This window comes from Ambystoma mexicanum, chromosome 6p (assembly GCF_040938575.1).
Source record: "Ambystoma mexicanum isolate Mex_15411 chromosome 6p, UKY_AmexF1_1, whole genome shotgun sequence".
NCBI classification, from domain to species: domain Eukaryota; kingdom Metazoa; phylum Chordata; class Amphibia; order Caudata; family Ambystomatidae; genus Ambystoma; species Ambystoma mexicanum.
Genome location: NC_090935.1, coordinates 1,082,511,717 through 1,082,529,424, shown reverse-complemented (window position 1 = coordinate 1,082,529,424; position 17,708 = coordinate 1,082,511,717). Strand labels below are relative to the sequence as shown.

General features: G+C 40.2%; 1 protein-coding gene across 1 annotated transcript in view; it reads left to right on the top strand.

Annotated features, from left to right (window-relative positions):
• The window catches only part of LRRC2 (leucine rich repeat containing 2), a 1,026,596-nt gene that overhangs the window by 798,651 nt on the left and 210,237 nt on the right, over window positions 1-17,708 (top strand). The gene's annotated exons all lie outside the window — the stretch shown is intronic.

Sequence of the window (17,708 nt, the reverse complement as noted above, 5' to 3'; positions counted from 1 at the left end):
TTCTAGCTTGTTGCATTATGAATTTGTTCCCATAACTTTTTAGCTGAAGCAAGCATTTCGCACCTGAGCTCTGAGTGTTCATTGGCTAGGGCTGAGCCATTCTTGTTACAATTATGTCTCAAATGTTGTGCGAGTCTTTGCGAAAATGTCTTTCTTTCGCAGAAAGAAAAGAAAAAAACACACTGGGTTGCCGTGACTTACTCGCATTAGTGTAGAATTAAAAAATGTTTGTCTGCAGAAAGCAATGTTATCTGACTGCGCGACCTTGGCTGCTCGTGGGTTTGCGAGGAGTATTGGTGAAGGCATCTGCAGCTAGTGTTCAGTGAGAGAAATGAACTTGGCTGTAATTTTCCTGAAACATGGCTTTACACTGTGCATTTAGACCATGTTAATTCATATCGGCATTTGCAAGCCTTTAAACAGGGATTTTTGTGTTTGTAGATTGTGATATTGCTGCATTGATTGTAATGTAGCATGGAAGTTGCACTGTTGGTGAAGTGGGTGTCTTTCAGCATATTTTGTCACCCATGGGTGCGCTGGGGCCTGGTTCAAATGATAAGTGCGCTCCTTGTTCTTCCTGCTGTTCCTCTGTATATGTGCCTGGGGTGAGGGGGCATGGGTTTGATCTCGATTTTCCCTCTTCACTACCAATGTCAAACATTCCCTACATTACCTCAGTCATCACCCTTTGCACCTTACAAATAATCTTCCCTACAGTCAGTTCCTAAGATTGAAACACATTCTATTAGAAGATGAAACCCTGATAATAGAAAATGCAAAAATTACCCAAAAATGCATCAAGAGAGGCTACCCTGATAGGATAGTTGAAACGGCTCAAACCAAAGCAATCCAGCTAAAAAGAGAGGATCTAAAACAAAGACAAATTAAATACAATTTTTGTATGTTTTAAGGTACTCCAGTCAACGTCATCATGTAACAAGACTCATTAAGAAAAATTGGACACTGATACAAATGGATCCCCAATTACAGACACTGTTTCAAAAACCCCTGATCATTGCATACAAAAGAGGTTGAAACTTCAGGAACCAACTGGTGAGAGCTGAAAAACCGAGAGTAAGTAAACAACTGCCAATTCACAAGAAGAAGACTGGCACATTCCCTTGTTCTAACTGCAATAGTAGCAATAATATCATGAGTGGGAAACAGATAAGGCATTCAAGTACTGGTGCTAGGATTAAGTTTAAGGACTTTGCCACCTGCGACTCGCAATCTGTAATCTATGGATTTAGCTGTGCATGTGGAGTCTTTAATGTAGGTCAGACAACAAGGAAAGCAAAGGAACGATGGAACAAACACAAAAGCAATATAAGAACAAAACATGCACGTTCACCAGTAGCCAGCCATTTCACAAATAACAGACATACAATGGCACAATTCAAAGTGATAATATTGGAAGTGGTGCAAAAATCCAATAGGGGAGGAAACTTGGGTATTGGATCATTGGATCAATGGGAATTGTTTTGGATTGAGAAACTTTACATCTTAATCCCTGGTTGGGTGAATGAGGACTTCTATCTGGGGCCTATCTGTGCTGAATGAACACAATGAATCATTGATGAAATTGCAATCCACACATGATGGCGTTGAACAGGGAAAATACCATGTAGATATGAAATTGATGGAATTTAACAGTTTTTGACAGGAGTCTGACAGAACCTGCAATCGTAAGACACTAAAGCAGAAAATACAAAAAAGAATTGCACTACAGATATTTTAATATGATGTGCATGTCTACACATGTTAATGCATTGCAGTATGATATAACTACAGAAAGGTACATTATAATGTGGCTTTATTGAAGTATTACAGTAGTAGAGGAAAATACGGGGACATCCACATCCATCCAGAGCAACAGCAACTCTCTAACTGATAACCCTATAATCTCAGAACCCTGGCACAGCCAACCTTCCATGAAGCTTGGAAGTTCCACATGACCTCATAATACAGGGCCCAAGGCAGCACAGAACCAGATCATGACACTTCTCCCTCCTTACCCAAAGTAAGCCCAAACCCACATTATGACACAGTACATACCTATTTGAAAGGGAAGACGATGTATGGCAGATACCAAATATACTTGTAATCATCAATAAATTAATACACTAAATGGAAATGTAATACTGATTTGAAAAAAAAACTGGAACTCCAGAAGTTGTCTGAGGATGATTGAGAGTGCTTTAACAGATCCTTTTTAACCATATACCATCATGATAGTGTGGTTGAAAATACAAACAGAGAAGTGTTAGAATGGAAGCATGAGTTTCTCATTCATATTTTACCTGGAGAAGCCCTTATATTTAGTCATATCATACACTGAAAATACATGGGGATTCTCCCTTCATCTTGGAAAGCCAGAAGAGGGTAGAAATTACTACATGGATATATCCATAAATCACAACTATGCACACCTGAGTTACTCACTACACGATTCCAAGAACATTGGACAATGAAACAGTGATTGTGGGTTCATCCCTAGCAACTGGAAGCAGTGGCTTGTCCTTACTGGGAGGCTACCTACATAGTGTTTAAATATTGACCTTACTTATACATTATAAATATAGAAAAATTACTTTTTTGTCATCTGGGATGTTCAACATTGGATCCATGTGATCACTGCGATGGCCGAAAATGCTGACTTTTTTTTAACCCTTTACACCACATATATATGCGGGGGGAGCCCCCACGCATCCCACCGATATTAATATTTTACTCTAAAGCCCCTCACATATATAAGGGAGGGGTTAAAAAGAAAAACAAAAGTCAGCATTTTCGTCCGTTGCAGTTCCCAGGACGACATTTTTGTACGACTCCTTCAACATTCATGTTTTGAGGTATGGACATCCATACCATCACATACAATGCTTTTCACGTCCTGCATGGATAAATAAACTTGTCATCATCACACAATGGTGTGATGACATCACGTTATAAAAAGCGGCCATTTTGGAAACGGACAAGATTCAGTCAGGAAAGGAAGTGGATGCTGGGTGTTAGGCAAGATTGTATGCAGTACCCTGTGGGAAACTGCACCAGCCTTGTCCTCTTGGCAATAGTTAACACAACCTTTGGTATAAGTATGTACTACACAAGTTGGTAGAGTGACTGAGAAGCCAGGCTTATTTCAAGAGGGGTCAATGTGAGCTGTAGAGTTATTACACAGAGGTTCACAGTGTCAAGTAACCAAATAAACACTTACTCTCAAGGTTGCTTGATTAAATAATTATTTATTAATTTAACAGTCAGTTGAATAAGCCTTCTTTAGAAGGGAGCAAACATATGTACCACAATAATATACTTCAAAACTGCACACTCTCAGTTTCAATAAATCAGTAGATACCCATTTGGGATGACACACAGACACTTCCTACACCATGAGGTGACTCAAATAACTAGGACACTGTGGACATTGATATATCACTGACACATTTAGAGCAATACTGAAGTTAGTGTCAAAAGGAAAAGATTACGGAATAAGACAATGGTTAACAAACATTCTTCAGCAGTTAAGTTATTTTTGACCCCTCCAATTCAAAGTAAATTAACCCTTTTCCAGCTACACAAGTTATCTAATGTGTAACTTTTGTTGAGGGATAGTTAAAGCAGAAAGTCAGAGGTAAGGAGAGTCTTTGAGGGAGCCAGGACAGCCAATGTCAATTCAGCGAAAGTCTAGGTGAGTTGAAGCACTTCTTGCAGGTAGGTAAAAAAGTCTTGCAGAATGTTTTAGACATCTTTGTAAAAAATGAAATCACTGTAGGCCCACTAGCTAGGAGGCTTGTGAGGGGCAAAGCTGCAAGCAACTCTGCAAAAGCAACCAAGGCAAGTATCAAATGAGAGCTAGCAAGGCTACACAACAAGAGGTGAGCAACCCCTTAGTTTTACAGTACCTCTGGTTTGAAGAAATCGGTTCCAGCTTGCTTCTGTTCCAGTCTTAGGTCTGCAGATCCTGTGTTCCTGAGCCTCAGTCATGGGGACAAGAGGGAGGACGTCTGGGGACTCCTGCACTACGAATGGAAGGTCAACGGCAGCAATGGGGAAACTTCAGATCAGCAGCACTTCTCGGTTTCAGCTTCTCACAGCACTCACAAACAGCACAACCACGGTTGTCAGATACGTTTATGTACTTTCCTCACATCTGGGGTCCTGCACGCTATTGAGGTGGCTCAGGTTGGGTCAGTCCTGCTTCACGGGAGTCCGGAGGATGTTCCTGGAGCTCAGGTCTGGCTTAAAAACGATGCACTCGATCTGGTGTTCCTCTCCCTGGCAATCGGTTCCTGCAGCAGCAATGGAAGTACAGCCAGCTCCGAGAGGATGTCCAAACGTGTTCGCTTTGGGGTTGATTGGTCCCACCAACCCAAGGGGAGAAGTCGTTTGTTGCAGGGCTTCTCTAGTCAAAGCAAATTCGGGGCTTCAGCAATGCAGCAGGGCTTCACCGGGCAAACCAATGGTCCAAGAGTTGCAGCAAGCGTCTCTTCCAAGTTCTTCTTCAGATTCCTTCGTCTATTTGTCGACTCTGCCTTCCAAGCAAAATACCTTGCCTTTTATGCAGGTTTCTCCCAATCATTCGCAGCCTAGCTGTCACTCACTCAACAGGGTAGCCGTATTCCATGGACAGCCAGCTGGCCAATCACCCTTGGGTGCATTCCTGTAACCAAGGGGATTAAGCACAGGGAGTTGTGGGCACCTCCCTCACTTCCTGACCCTGCCAGACACGCTGGAGCTAGAGGCGGACTTCAGCAGTGAAACCCGCCAAAGACAAAATGAACAAAGGGACCAAACCTGGTTTGGCACGCAGAGTAAATCTCAAGAAGGACTTTTCCAACAAGAAATGGCGAAAAAAGAAGACGGGGAACATTTTGAAAAAATCGGCACCCATGGTGCTCAAATGCAGCTGCAATTGCAGCCCATGGTAGAAACACACAATGGTAGGAAAAAGTAAACCACTGACACCAGCCATTAATTGTAAAAAGGGTAAGTAACTAAGTAACCCCTCCAACACCCTATTGTACAATAGTGTGTGTTGGGTCTAGAAAGTTACAATGTAAGTAAAGTCAATTTCATTTCACTGTTCTTGGAAAGAGTAGTTAATCCAAGAGAAGGTATTTAAACCTTGGGGAAATCTGAGACTTCCCTGTGCCACTGCACAGAAGGTGCTGTCTGACACAATGTAAAAAGATGATGCCTATGGAGTTTGTCAGACTCCACAACCAAAAGAAACACAGTGTTCAAATCAAACCAAAACACCTGGGTGAGTGAGAAAATGGGCTCACTCACTCCAAGGTTGAAAAAAAAGTCCCAAAAAGAGCGGGAGCTCTCTAAGGAGGGAGGAATTAGACACTAAAATGAAAATTCTCCCTAACATAGGGGATTGCAGGGGACAGGTGAGTGACTTTAGTTGTTTTGAAATATGTTGGAGTAATACCACGTTTTTAAATATGTGCTTACAGCAACAGGTCTATTTGGATGGCCTGCTGTTGAACAATATCATTTTTCGGAGCCACCACTTGAATAAGATTCCCATGGGAAGCAGTTTCCATCATTAGGGTAAGATATCTGCAAGTTACCATGACTTATTTTATCCCCTATATTTTTCCAAAATGCCTCTGCTGTATATAGCAAAATAGCTGGATCTAACAGATGTGATATGATCTGTTACCCCCACTTAGAATCAACTACCCACTAAGGGTGAAAAACCTGAGAGTCACATATGGATGCCAGCTGGTAGACCTGATATCCCCCACATGAGGTGAGGATAGAACAGTATGGGGACATTATCATTGATAGAAGCCAAATAGTTTTGACACACTTTGCTTTAATTACCAGGCATTGCTGAAATCAATGGATACCATTAAAGGCTTCAGCATCACTGAATGCAATGTACACAGCTTGGACTGTGTTAGCCAGACTGACACCAAGTGAATATAAAATAAAAGAATCGTGACAGATATCTATTTTTTTATGTACATATTAAGAATGGTTTCACATAGATGAACTCACTAGTAAGTATACTCTCTATCTTTCAAGTTTTGGAGATCAGTGTGCGATTTGGTGCACGAAAAGTATGAACAATGGATCCTGAAGAAGGGAAAGGACTCACTATGTACTTTGTACAATATATATTGTGTTTAAAAATGATTTGCATAAACAAACAAGATTGTTGATATATCCATTTTTGAATGAAGTAATTATTGAGTATAAAACTTATGACTACTATTGATTACTTAGATGGTTGTAAATGTTGATTGGATCAAATTAAAATTTGGTGTGCAGGGTGCGAGATTGCTCCACAAGTTTGGGGATGCCTGCTTTATGCCTATTATCAGGGGCTGGTAGTTTAGAGATTTTCTTTGGCTATCCTCCCTAGTGTTCAATGAATGATGGGACTTATAGTACTTTGTAGAATTGATTTTCCATGGAATGTAGCAACTATATTGCATCTGTGAGACAAGGGCAAGCTTGCAGGATCCGACTCATTCCACCTTCTGGGAGAAACATTGGATAGCAGCTGGGTCATCCCAGTCTTTAGCAGCTCGCCCCTGAAATCACCACATATTTATTATTTTATTGTGCAATGTTTACGTTGTCCATTTTTCTTTTTAGTATTCAAATGAATGTTATTACATTTGGTTTTCTCCATTAACAATAAATGAACAAAAGGAAAAAAAAACGGGCTTCCTTGGCATCTCCTGAATGGAATTGGGCAAGATGGTGTGATTTGGGCACATACTGTGGATTTACTAATGAAGCCTCTCATAACCACGCCCACCTTCCCACAATCCGTTTAACTGGTGCGTGCGCACAAATTCGTGGAAGTTTATTCAGAGGTGTGGTTACGCCATTAAGCAGTAAGCGGGAAGGGAGCCCTAGCCGGTTCATCAATTAACATCCGATAGATAAGACCATTCGCATTTGATCCCTTTTTTGACATATGTCGAGCACACGCAGACATAAAATCCTTCCATAGCTCCATAATGGCGACCGGCTCATATACCTTAAAGACTGCAATGCCTCCAATAAAAGTGACATCCAAACTGACTTTCCAACCCAGGCGCATGCCTGTAAGAATGCCGAACATGCTGAATGCTGTCAAGAGCAGTGTTGCTACTATCCGCCTACGCACCCAGTCGTACACAGCTGATATTCACAACTTCAATAACACAGTCCGTCCTGACGTTGCTCAGAATACTAATGTAGCAACAATCACAGCAGTTACAACTGTCGAATTGCACGCCGTTGATCGCTGTGTTATTGACTTATCTACTCCACCAGATTCACACATGGTGGCGGGTATTTCAGAAGCATCGACCGATGAGATGCATAACACCATCATAGACATTCTCACTATCACAGTTCCCCGTGTTGGTATGACCCAGGGATCTATTAATCAGGTTGCTCAAAATAGATTGACCATCGAAACTGCATCACAAAATGAATCGATCAGTGACAGTGCAATCCAGCTTGCAAAGAGTGGCGAAAATACAGATCACAACTAGACCCCACGGCTTGCGACTGCTTCTTATCATGACAGAATCAAACGTTTGCCTGTTGCACACCTAACTCTGGATGCAACACCAGAACCACCGTCCTCCCCAATCAGATCATCTCCCCCTCCTCATTGCACTATTGACCTTTTGCAGTCGCCCATAATGTTCGCGCACTCATCACGCAACTCTTCAGCATTTTCCATATCTTTTGCCAATCCAACTCTGAGGAAATAAACTGCTACACACCAACTGCAGCAAATAACATCTCCTAGCAGTACCGTGGCCCTTACATAGATGTCATGCTTACTGCCATGAATACTGCTTTTCTCTCAGAAAAAAACGCTCTTTAACAAAAGTGCAATCTGAAATTGCCCCCTCCCCTCCCGTCCCTGCTTTTCGATCTCATTTGTGCGCTAGTGAGGAAAATACACCATCCACACTAGAGCAGCAAAGAAATGAGATTGCTAAGTGAGTGACTTTGTACATTAAAACTAACCAAGAAAATCGTGACCACTGAGATAGCCTTCTCATGACACAGGAATCACAAGCACAGTATTTCCAGTCCCACTCGACTATGAGCGCTGAAACATCCAAAAATCAAACTGAATTTCAAATCCTTCCACCTGTATCCAAACAACTTCAGAAGACTGGGCCTTCATTACACCATCATTGCTCAGTAATTCAATGTAGACCAAGTCCTCACCCAGTCTATGATCTTAACACAACCTGCATTTTGAACATCCTTAGCGATATACCATCCCTGGAGGACCTCACATCATCTGACATTTATTGCATGCAGTTTATGAAAGACACAGATCTGTCCATAGCTCGAATCTGGATTAAATCCGGAATTGTACTCTACACCATATGGAAGGCTAGAACATCACTATTCAATCTATTATTTTATCTTAACCAAGAGCCGCCCATTGATACTGATATAGAGATGAGAAATGATGAAAAATCTCACAATTCCAACAATTTAACGACCTCATTCCCATCTCTGAATGTTACGTGCTCGCAGGGACCTATCCATTCAATGTGGCAAGTACAGTCAATCATAAATGGACAGCGCACTGATGATTTATGATATATAAATCAGAAGTAGCAATCCTTGAACCAGTCAGCTCAGCGCTACACATTAGCAAGTTAGAACACTCAGGGATTCAAGCACCTCTTGAATGCATCAGCAAATGAACTCAACGCTTATGTTATTGTTGCATTGCAGGAGACATGGCGGTCTGTACCTCCTATTGGGGATGGCCATGACCTCTTGCTATTACCAGACAAGTCCGTACAAAAAGGTAGACCAATGGCAGGACTGTTAATTGACTACAAGGACAACTGCTGGGCTCCATCCCATCTAGAGTGCCGGGCTAAACCTAATATGTACACCCAAAGTTAAAGTGAAATCTCAATTCCAAATGATCGCGTTAATCAACATCTATTGGAATCAAGCTGGGATAAAGACCAAAGCTTTTTTCAAAGATATAAGAGACATCCTAGATCTTGTTGCTCTGGACACCCCTGTTACACATACAATACTAGTAGAGGATTTGAACTTTCATTGCTTTTCAGATGTTGCACCCCTCTCTAGCTCAACGCAGGACCAGACTAATGGCCGATCGTCACCTGGTCATGGTGAATGGGTCCCTTCCTGGTGACATACCCCCCAGTAGTACCTGGTGAAGGCTTCATCAAGAAGCCGTTTTGGCTATGTGTATGCTGATACAGACCTATTTGCAGTTGCGGAATGCTTTGAAATCAAATGGCAAAAATAAAGCGATCATGAGCTTCTTACTTTTTCTTGGAAACGGGAACGCACTAATCCAGTCCTAAAGAATGCGTATCAAGGTCATCTGACTCTCACTGGAGGCACAGACCAATTTTGCTGAACCCCTGACCAACTAGACCTCCGGCATAGCTGTATTATAGCTAACCCAGATCTGCTTTGTCAAAGGACTACCCAGCAAGATGGTCACTATGTTGCAGCCTTACAAATCTTTAAACAGCAATCCAACCAGCTCTCTAAACCCACAAATAGGCACAAACACGTATATGATTTGGTTCTACAAGAGAGAAAAACTGCACATCGTAGATCCAAAAGGTTGGCCTGTGAATTATGACCTGACACCAAATCGCTCACGCTAAAAGGATTGAACACACAGTATAAAAATTGGATAGCAGCTCAGAAAGCACTGTAACTGCAGAAACATGGGGAACCCACGTTATGAGCTTTAGCTTCGAAAGATTCAGCTCACACCTGGAGACTATTGAATTGAGCAAACCACACTACACAAACACCTATGCAGATCAATGCGGTCTCAAAACTAGCTTGGAGCAATTATTCTCATCTTTATGCGTCTACTCCTCCTGATGGGTCTCCTGCAAGCTCCATTGAAACAAGGAGCATCTCCCTAGCTTTTGATCGAGATGACATTAACATTTTATCTTGAAATTAAGCTCATCTAGAGCTCCCGGCCCGGACGCTCTCAGCAACTTAATGCTCAAATCCTATCCTGACCATTGGGCAAAAATACTTTACAATGTATTCAATCGGATGATAACATCTCGAACTATACCACCTTCCAGGCGAAAGTCAATAGTCATTCCTATATTCCAAAAGGAGATCCTCAGCAACTGAGTAATTACCCACCCATTGCTCTATTGGATGCCCCTAGCAAGCTATTCACTCACTTGATTCTAAGAGATTTCAACTCTTTGACTATTACCCAGAGCTTGCAGGATCCCTTTCAGACTGAGTTTATCTCAGGACTAGGAACATCAATCAACCTGATAACCATTAGTGCAATACAAAATTCACAGTCATCAACGAAATTACATGGCTTTCATTGATTTTAAATCTGCATTCGACTCAATATCCAGAGACTCGAATTTAGCACTGATGTGTCAACTTCATACTGACACTACAGTGCAAATTCGTTTGACATTAGATGGCAAGCTTACCCTGCCCATCCAGACCTTTCGAGGGTTGAAACAATGATGCATCCTGGTGTCTGCCCTATTCAACTTCTTTATATCAGATATGAGATATAAATTTAGCTCTATCATCTCTGACCCCCCTAAGCTAGATCAACATCCTATTCCCTGGCTTTTATACACGGATGACTTGGTACACTTATCTAAAACCCAAAGAGGCTTACAGAATTTACTGACCACCCTAGAGAATTACACCGATGATAATTTTTTATCAGTCAACACGGGAAAAACAAAAGTCATGCATGTGGTCTAAAGCGACAAACGCGCAAACGTTGTAACAAATGGTCTCTACAGGCAACTCAACTGGAAGTAATAAATGAATACCGGTACTTGGGCCTAAATATAAATAATCATATCTCAGATCTACCTTATTATGCAGAAACCAAAGGAAAAATTATGACAGCGGTCTCGCAAGCCCGCATAATTCACAAGAAGTATGGGGAATTCTCGTACTCACCCTTAATCACTTTCTATAATGAGAAAGTTGTACCAGCAGTTGTGTACGGTGCAGAGACTAAAGCCTAGGTCCTCATGTTGCCACAATCACAACCAATGTGCACAATTAGACATGAGTTAGGGCTACTCTCCTTGCATGCAGGGGTGTTGCTAGGTCAGGAAAAGATCAGAGGCTATTATAATGTCAGGACTTTCGGGACTTGGGGCTAGCTACCCTTTTGCTTGTATCCCCTGAGCTTCTATCCGGGGCTACAACCATAAAACCTGGGGCTATGGCCTCTTTAGCCCCCCACAGAAATGCCAGTACTTGCATGGCATGTATGCATGGAATCTATGCACCCTCTATTGAAAATGTCTATCAGATTCTAGGCCAGGATCACTATTGCAAATGCTGTCCTCATATCTGGAAACCTCAGAACATCGGTTCATAGCAGATTCGAAACAGCTAATCATTGAAATAATGGTCACAGCAGACATCTCGCCAGACCAGCTAATGACAATCCCGACACATGCTAAACAAAAACTGTGGCAAGACGACTGGATACACACTTGCAAATCTTGACTGAACTATACAACATTTAAAGTCATTCCATATGGTTTAAAGAAGCTGAGAGTGCCTGAATCATATCTGGTCAAGGTTTCCTTCGCCGCCAACCTATAGAAGCGCATTCTTGCGATTTCAACTTCATTTATACCAGACAAAAGACTTATTGGCTAAACGGAAAATAATATAGAAAAATGAAAATGTGTGCCGATTCTGCAGCGCGACTGATCAACCCGAAACAGTCAAGCACTTAATGAGACTTTGTCCCAAGTTAGTGGCTGAACGAACTTCCCAATTCAGGTTGCACTTTAAAGAATTAAACATTTTAACACCTGATACTTTGTGGAATGAATTGTTCCAAACCAAACACATAGCCCTAAGAATTCCAATTTTTAATTATCTTACTTCTATAAATCTGTTTTGAACTATGCTGAACTGTCATGGCCTGAAAATCGAATTGATATCACAATATTGGCCTTTCTACAAATTTCACTCGATGCGCAATTCTTTTAAATTATTCTGATCAAAACCTGAAATTACCAGGCATAATATTTTATTGAAGAAATTATGTAAATTTTAGCCAATCATTGTTACATTATTCCTCTTGTTTTTCCTTTTTCTTTTCTTTTCATTTGTTTTTACATACTGTAAGATTTGTTGTAATCTTTTCTCATCATTTTATCACCATTCTCTGTATCATTCTTAACACTGCTTAAATTGAAAGGTTGATATTTCTTGTGTTCTCTTTTCAACCAAGTTAATAAAAATAAAAAAAATAAAAAATAAAAACACACCATAAAAATAAAATACCGAAACAATTCCAAATACACATCACAAGTTAACTAAACCATATTTTAGCACTTATCCAACCATACATAAATACATTTATAAAATCTAAATAAAATCAATCCAGAGCTAAACATTTTATACATGTTAGACAACGGATTAAAGCAACCCTGACATAATCACACAAATTATAAATAAAATCTATCTACATTATTGCAATTCATGATATAACGCATTGCTTCCCCACAATGCCTCACATTATTTCAGATAAAATGAGGTTTCAGTAATTTCTTACCCAAATCCTAAAAACAGTTAGAAAACTGCAAAATATGGCCCAGATCCTTAGGGGCAGCCTATTCATGGAAGCAAGCATTCATCATTTCTCCCCTGCCCCATTTGTTACGAGTATTTAGGGGGAGCACATTTAAGCGAATCATCAAAACAACAATCGGGGGACATAATGTTGCACACTTCACCTCCTACCACTGTGCCCACCCTAAGAGCGGCCTACAGCCTCAGCAATCCCAGGCTACATGACATTCTCCTTTCCTCCTCTTGATCAACAGGTAGAGCTCTTGGATTAAAAACAGATCTTAGGTGTGTGTAATCAGTTAGCTTCAATGGATTTGCATCTACAAAGCCTCACTTCTTAAATAAGCCTTTGCAGCCTCATGGTACCAAGTGTAACTAGTGCGAGCAGAGAATTTACAATCTCCCTTAATGCATTTTTAAACATTTGGTTTCTCAGTCTCCCTCATATATGCTATCATGAAAATGGATCCAAATCTAATACTTGCCTGTTTTTCATATTTTGGCACCCCCAGTTCCAGGCATCGAGCGCTATTTGGAGTGCTCATAGGGAGTCCTATTAACCTTTTAAAAAATGTGTTCTGTATAACAGCAGGTTTAGAGAATTTTGAGTACCCCCAAATCTTGCTCCCATGTAGAAACCCAGTCCCTAGTTTTATGTTATAAACAATTAAACACTTATTTAAAATGCACCCACTGAACTTATAATAACATCTTAAAAGTCCTTTCCTCCATATCTGGGCTTTCTCAGCTAACATATCAATGTTTTTTGTCCATTTCCCATTTTTTGCAAACAATAAACCTAAAAAGCTGAAAGTATCCAGAACCTCCATTTTTGCACCATTTAAAAAAAAAAATAATCATTATTTTTATTTGTACTTCTCCAAATAATCATGATCTTTGTTTTGTTCAGATTCCGCTTTAATTACTTCTAAAATAATTATCAGCAGAATTAAGACACAATGCGGATCCTACTGGCATTTTTCCCAATACTGGAGAAGATGCTTTAATCCTGCTAATTATATGCTTAAATTCAACTAAAAAGAGTAAAGAGTATAAATAAAAGGGGTGCTATAGAGCATCCTTGTTTAACATCTCTGTAAGAAAATCATCAGACAAGCTCCATTCTTTGCAAATCCTAATTGATGCATGAATATTCATATAGCATCTTATTATTAGTTGAAGTAATCTCAAAGAGACCTTCAAGGCATTCATCTCTGGCCACATATCCCTGTCAACTGAGTCAAATGCTTGCTCGGGGTCCAGAAAGGTGAAATACAACCTATCCCCTCTAACAGAGCAGTATTTTTCAATTAAACCATTTAAAATAAAGCAATGATCAATGGTCGAAAACCCCTTCCCTGCTTGTGAGGCTTGCAAAATATTAATCAAACACACCCACTCCTCCAGTCTAATTTTCAGCAACCTATTCCAAATTTTGCTTGTTGTATCTAAAAGAGAAATGAGACCATAGCAATGTGGGTCACTAAAACAACCCAAATTGTAACTATTATAGAGCTATTGCATGAACTTGGGGTTATTCCAGACCAGCCAATAGCATTCAAAAGGTTTTCCAAAATGGATGCCCACCAGTCCAGGAACCATTTTAAATAGTCTGATTTCAGACCATCCCGACAAGGCGCTTTTCCATATGAGAGGGTCTTAACACAAGCAAGTATTTCTTCCTTGGAGAAAACAATGTCCATAGTTCTACAATCTATTTCTGTACCCATTTCCACCCTGTCAGTGTCATAAAAGATATTTTAGAAATGGTTTACCCATCTATCTGGTGAAATTACCCCCATGTCATGATCGTTGGGCAATTCAAATCCCCTTGCTACCAGTTTACAAACATTGTGCAGCCTTTTGATGACACAGCCGTCTCCATCTGCTCCCATTGTTTCATCACAAACTCTCTCTATTGTTGTAGTCTGATTTAAGTGCATATAGTAGACCTACATCCATACCACTATCCTTAACTACTTTACATATCTATCCTTACCATTGTTTCTTCTTATACTTATATACATAGTGCATTAGCTAAGGTAAGACACCGTAATTTAAGGGCAGATCAGTGTGGTTCCCAATTTAGCTTCTCCTCTATAATTATGCCAAGGTACTTATATGTCATGACTTGTTCAATCTTTTTGGTCTTCAATTTCTATATATATTTCTTTGGTCTATGTTTTTTAGAGAAGTCCATTATTTTACTTTTGTCAATGTTGATTGTCAAACCATTGACCTTGGAGTGAGCCACTAGGGAATAAAGCATTACCTGCAGACCTGCTGGTGTGTAGTCTAAAATTAGCAAGTCGTCTGCATATGCGAGCCATCCAATGACAACACTATTAATCTTCACTGGGTCGGCTTCAGGCATGTTGAATGCTTCTTTCATGTCAGCCAGATATAAATTAAATAAAATGGCCGAAATCATACACCCTTGTTTTACACCACAACATGTAGCCATGCATTCAATCTTATACATACAGTTGTATCTGTATGTAGTAATATGAGAATTCTTAATAGGCCCCGAGTTTAGTTTCTGCCATAATCAATTTCTTAACACTGTATCAAAAGTGGCAGAGGAATCGATATATGCACAGTAGACATCTAGGTTGCGGTTTCCCTATGCATGCTCAACTGTAGAAGTTAACATCAACAGATTGTGTGTGGTGCTAGATTTCTCCCTGAAGCTTATTTGATTTGATGGTAGGATTTTTTTCTAAACTATCCATGCATTCAATTCACGTAATAGAACCCTTGTGAAAATCTTAGAGGAGATATCTAACATCGCTAACATGTGAAAGTTTGCAGGCTTGTTCCACGCCCCTTTCTTGTGTAGTAATAGGATATGACTGGTTTTCCGCGAGATTGAAATTACTCCAAGTTTGCCTATTTGTTTCAATAATAGGTGTAGAGCTGCTCCCCAAAGCTCAGGTTGTTTTTTAATTAGAAGATTACAAACCCTGTAGGGACCTGCCGCACGTGAATTCTTTAAGTTTTCAATAATCACAATTATGTCCTATACAGACACTTTACAATCCCAGGATTCATTTGGAATTGGGAAGACATATTCAGTAGATTCTACACTACCCAAAGTCTCATTGATATAATTTTCCCAGTTTTTCTTCGTAACACAATTGATTGTCAGTTCACGTTTCTTTGTTGTTACTAAGCAATTGCCATATCCCATTGATATCATCAGATAATGCCAAACTCGCAATTTTTTTCCCATTGCCTAATCTCACATTCTTTCTTGTGAGTTTTTAGCCAAAATCTATAATTCCTTTTAATGGTTTTAATGTGGCAGGCAACTAAGTGCTCTGAGATTGTGAACTTACTTCGGCTCAGTACGCTCCTAATCTCTAGGCGCAGGTTCTTTTTTGCTTCTTTTATCATTTTGCCATTACCATGCCTTAGAGGTAGTTCTCCTCTCTGCTACTTGCTTTTGAATATTTTGCATTTGTTTTGAAAAATTGGACATCATAAGTTCATTGGTATTCTTTCCCGACATGCCCTCTTGTATGAACTCAGGTAGTAAGGCAGTCACTACTAGATTTGCATTCTGTATGTTGCGGTGATGCCATAGTATGCAATTCTGGCCCTCACTTAAGAGAACCAGCTAATTTCCATCTTATTCGGGACCATCATTACTTTGTGTAGGGAGAACGAGCAAGAGACATAATGGTAGATGATCACTCTCCTCGCGCTCTACGATATCAATATCACTTATATACTGAATTCCCATATTATTTGAGAAAATGTAATCAATAAATACATTGTGCCATTTTATACCTTGCTTATTTGATTTCAATTGATTGGTATCAGATGTTTGCAGTTTAGCAGACCAGTCTTCATTCAATGGGAGATCTCCGATCTTTGCATTGAAGTCACCCATCAGCCATATTGGATGGCGATGGTTGTAAAACTGTAGAACAGTATCAACTGTCTTCACATTCTCTTTCATCATTACCATATTAGGAGGATCATACACATTAATCACAATGATGATAAGAGTTAGCCACGTTAATTTTATAACCGAAACATTATATGTCGACTGAGGCAATTTCTAAATCTTCCATGGGGATTGGACAGATACGAACAGGCCACCTTTTGGCCTCCCATGATGACCTTTCGTGGCAACCTGATGTAGGTACTTCTATCATCAAGCTGTACTTCAACAGTTAACCACGTTTGTTGGAGTGCCACAATTTTAAGCATTTCCAGATTGGCTACTATACCCTTCTCTTAAAACAAATGTGAATGCCCTCTGGTGTTCCATGAGTACAACAATTCTATTGTATTCGGTAATTGCTGTACATCAGCGAAATGTGACTTGAAGGACAGTGGCAACCATTGCCAATACTCTTCTGGTATATCTTTGGAGCTTCCTTTCTCGTTATTAGGAACCTGTATGCTCACAACCTTCTCAACACCCTGTACCTCAAGTATATTGCGAGTATTAGGGGAAATCTCAGCTGACTTGCTTGTTGCATTCCTCCCATTAGGGACAGGATTGATCCCACCTGGAACTGCTTTAGTTGAAATCATTCGCACCTGTGATGGCAACTCATGTCGCAATTTCACAACCGGAATCTCGACTCTTTGAGCAGCATAACCCAGGCGAAGGAGGTCTACTTCAAATCCCATAGTGTAGTTCAGTGTTGCCTCTGCTTCAAAACACACATTCGTGATATACTGGTTCATAAGTTCTAATTGATCGACCAGTCTTATATCTTTGGAGGTAATTACCCGCAATGGCACAATTGATTTGAAGATGCACAATACAGCCGTCCAGTTTAAAGGATGTAGGGGCTTATCCTGAAGAACTTGAGTGATTTGCAGGGCGTCCATCATACCATTGTCTACTTTCCCTTTTACACTCATATTTTGTTTATAAGCTGCCTCTACGTTGCGATTTCTAGCTGCCCATACATCAGGTATAGTCATTTGTACCTTTTCAACAAAGCTACTTGTGGGTTGTTTAGATCTCTCATTTATTTACGGCTTACTGGCAATCGTTGTTATAATAGAGTGGGGCGATATGATATTCTCTGGCTCATGGACACATACAGTTTCCAAACCCAACAGTGTCTTGTAATGGTTCTCCAGAT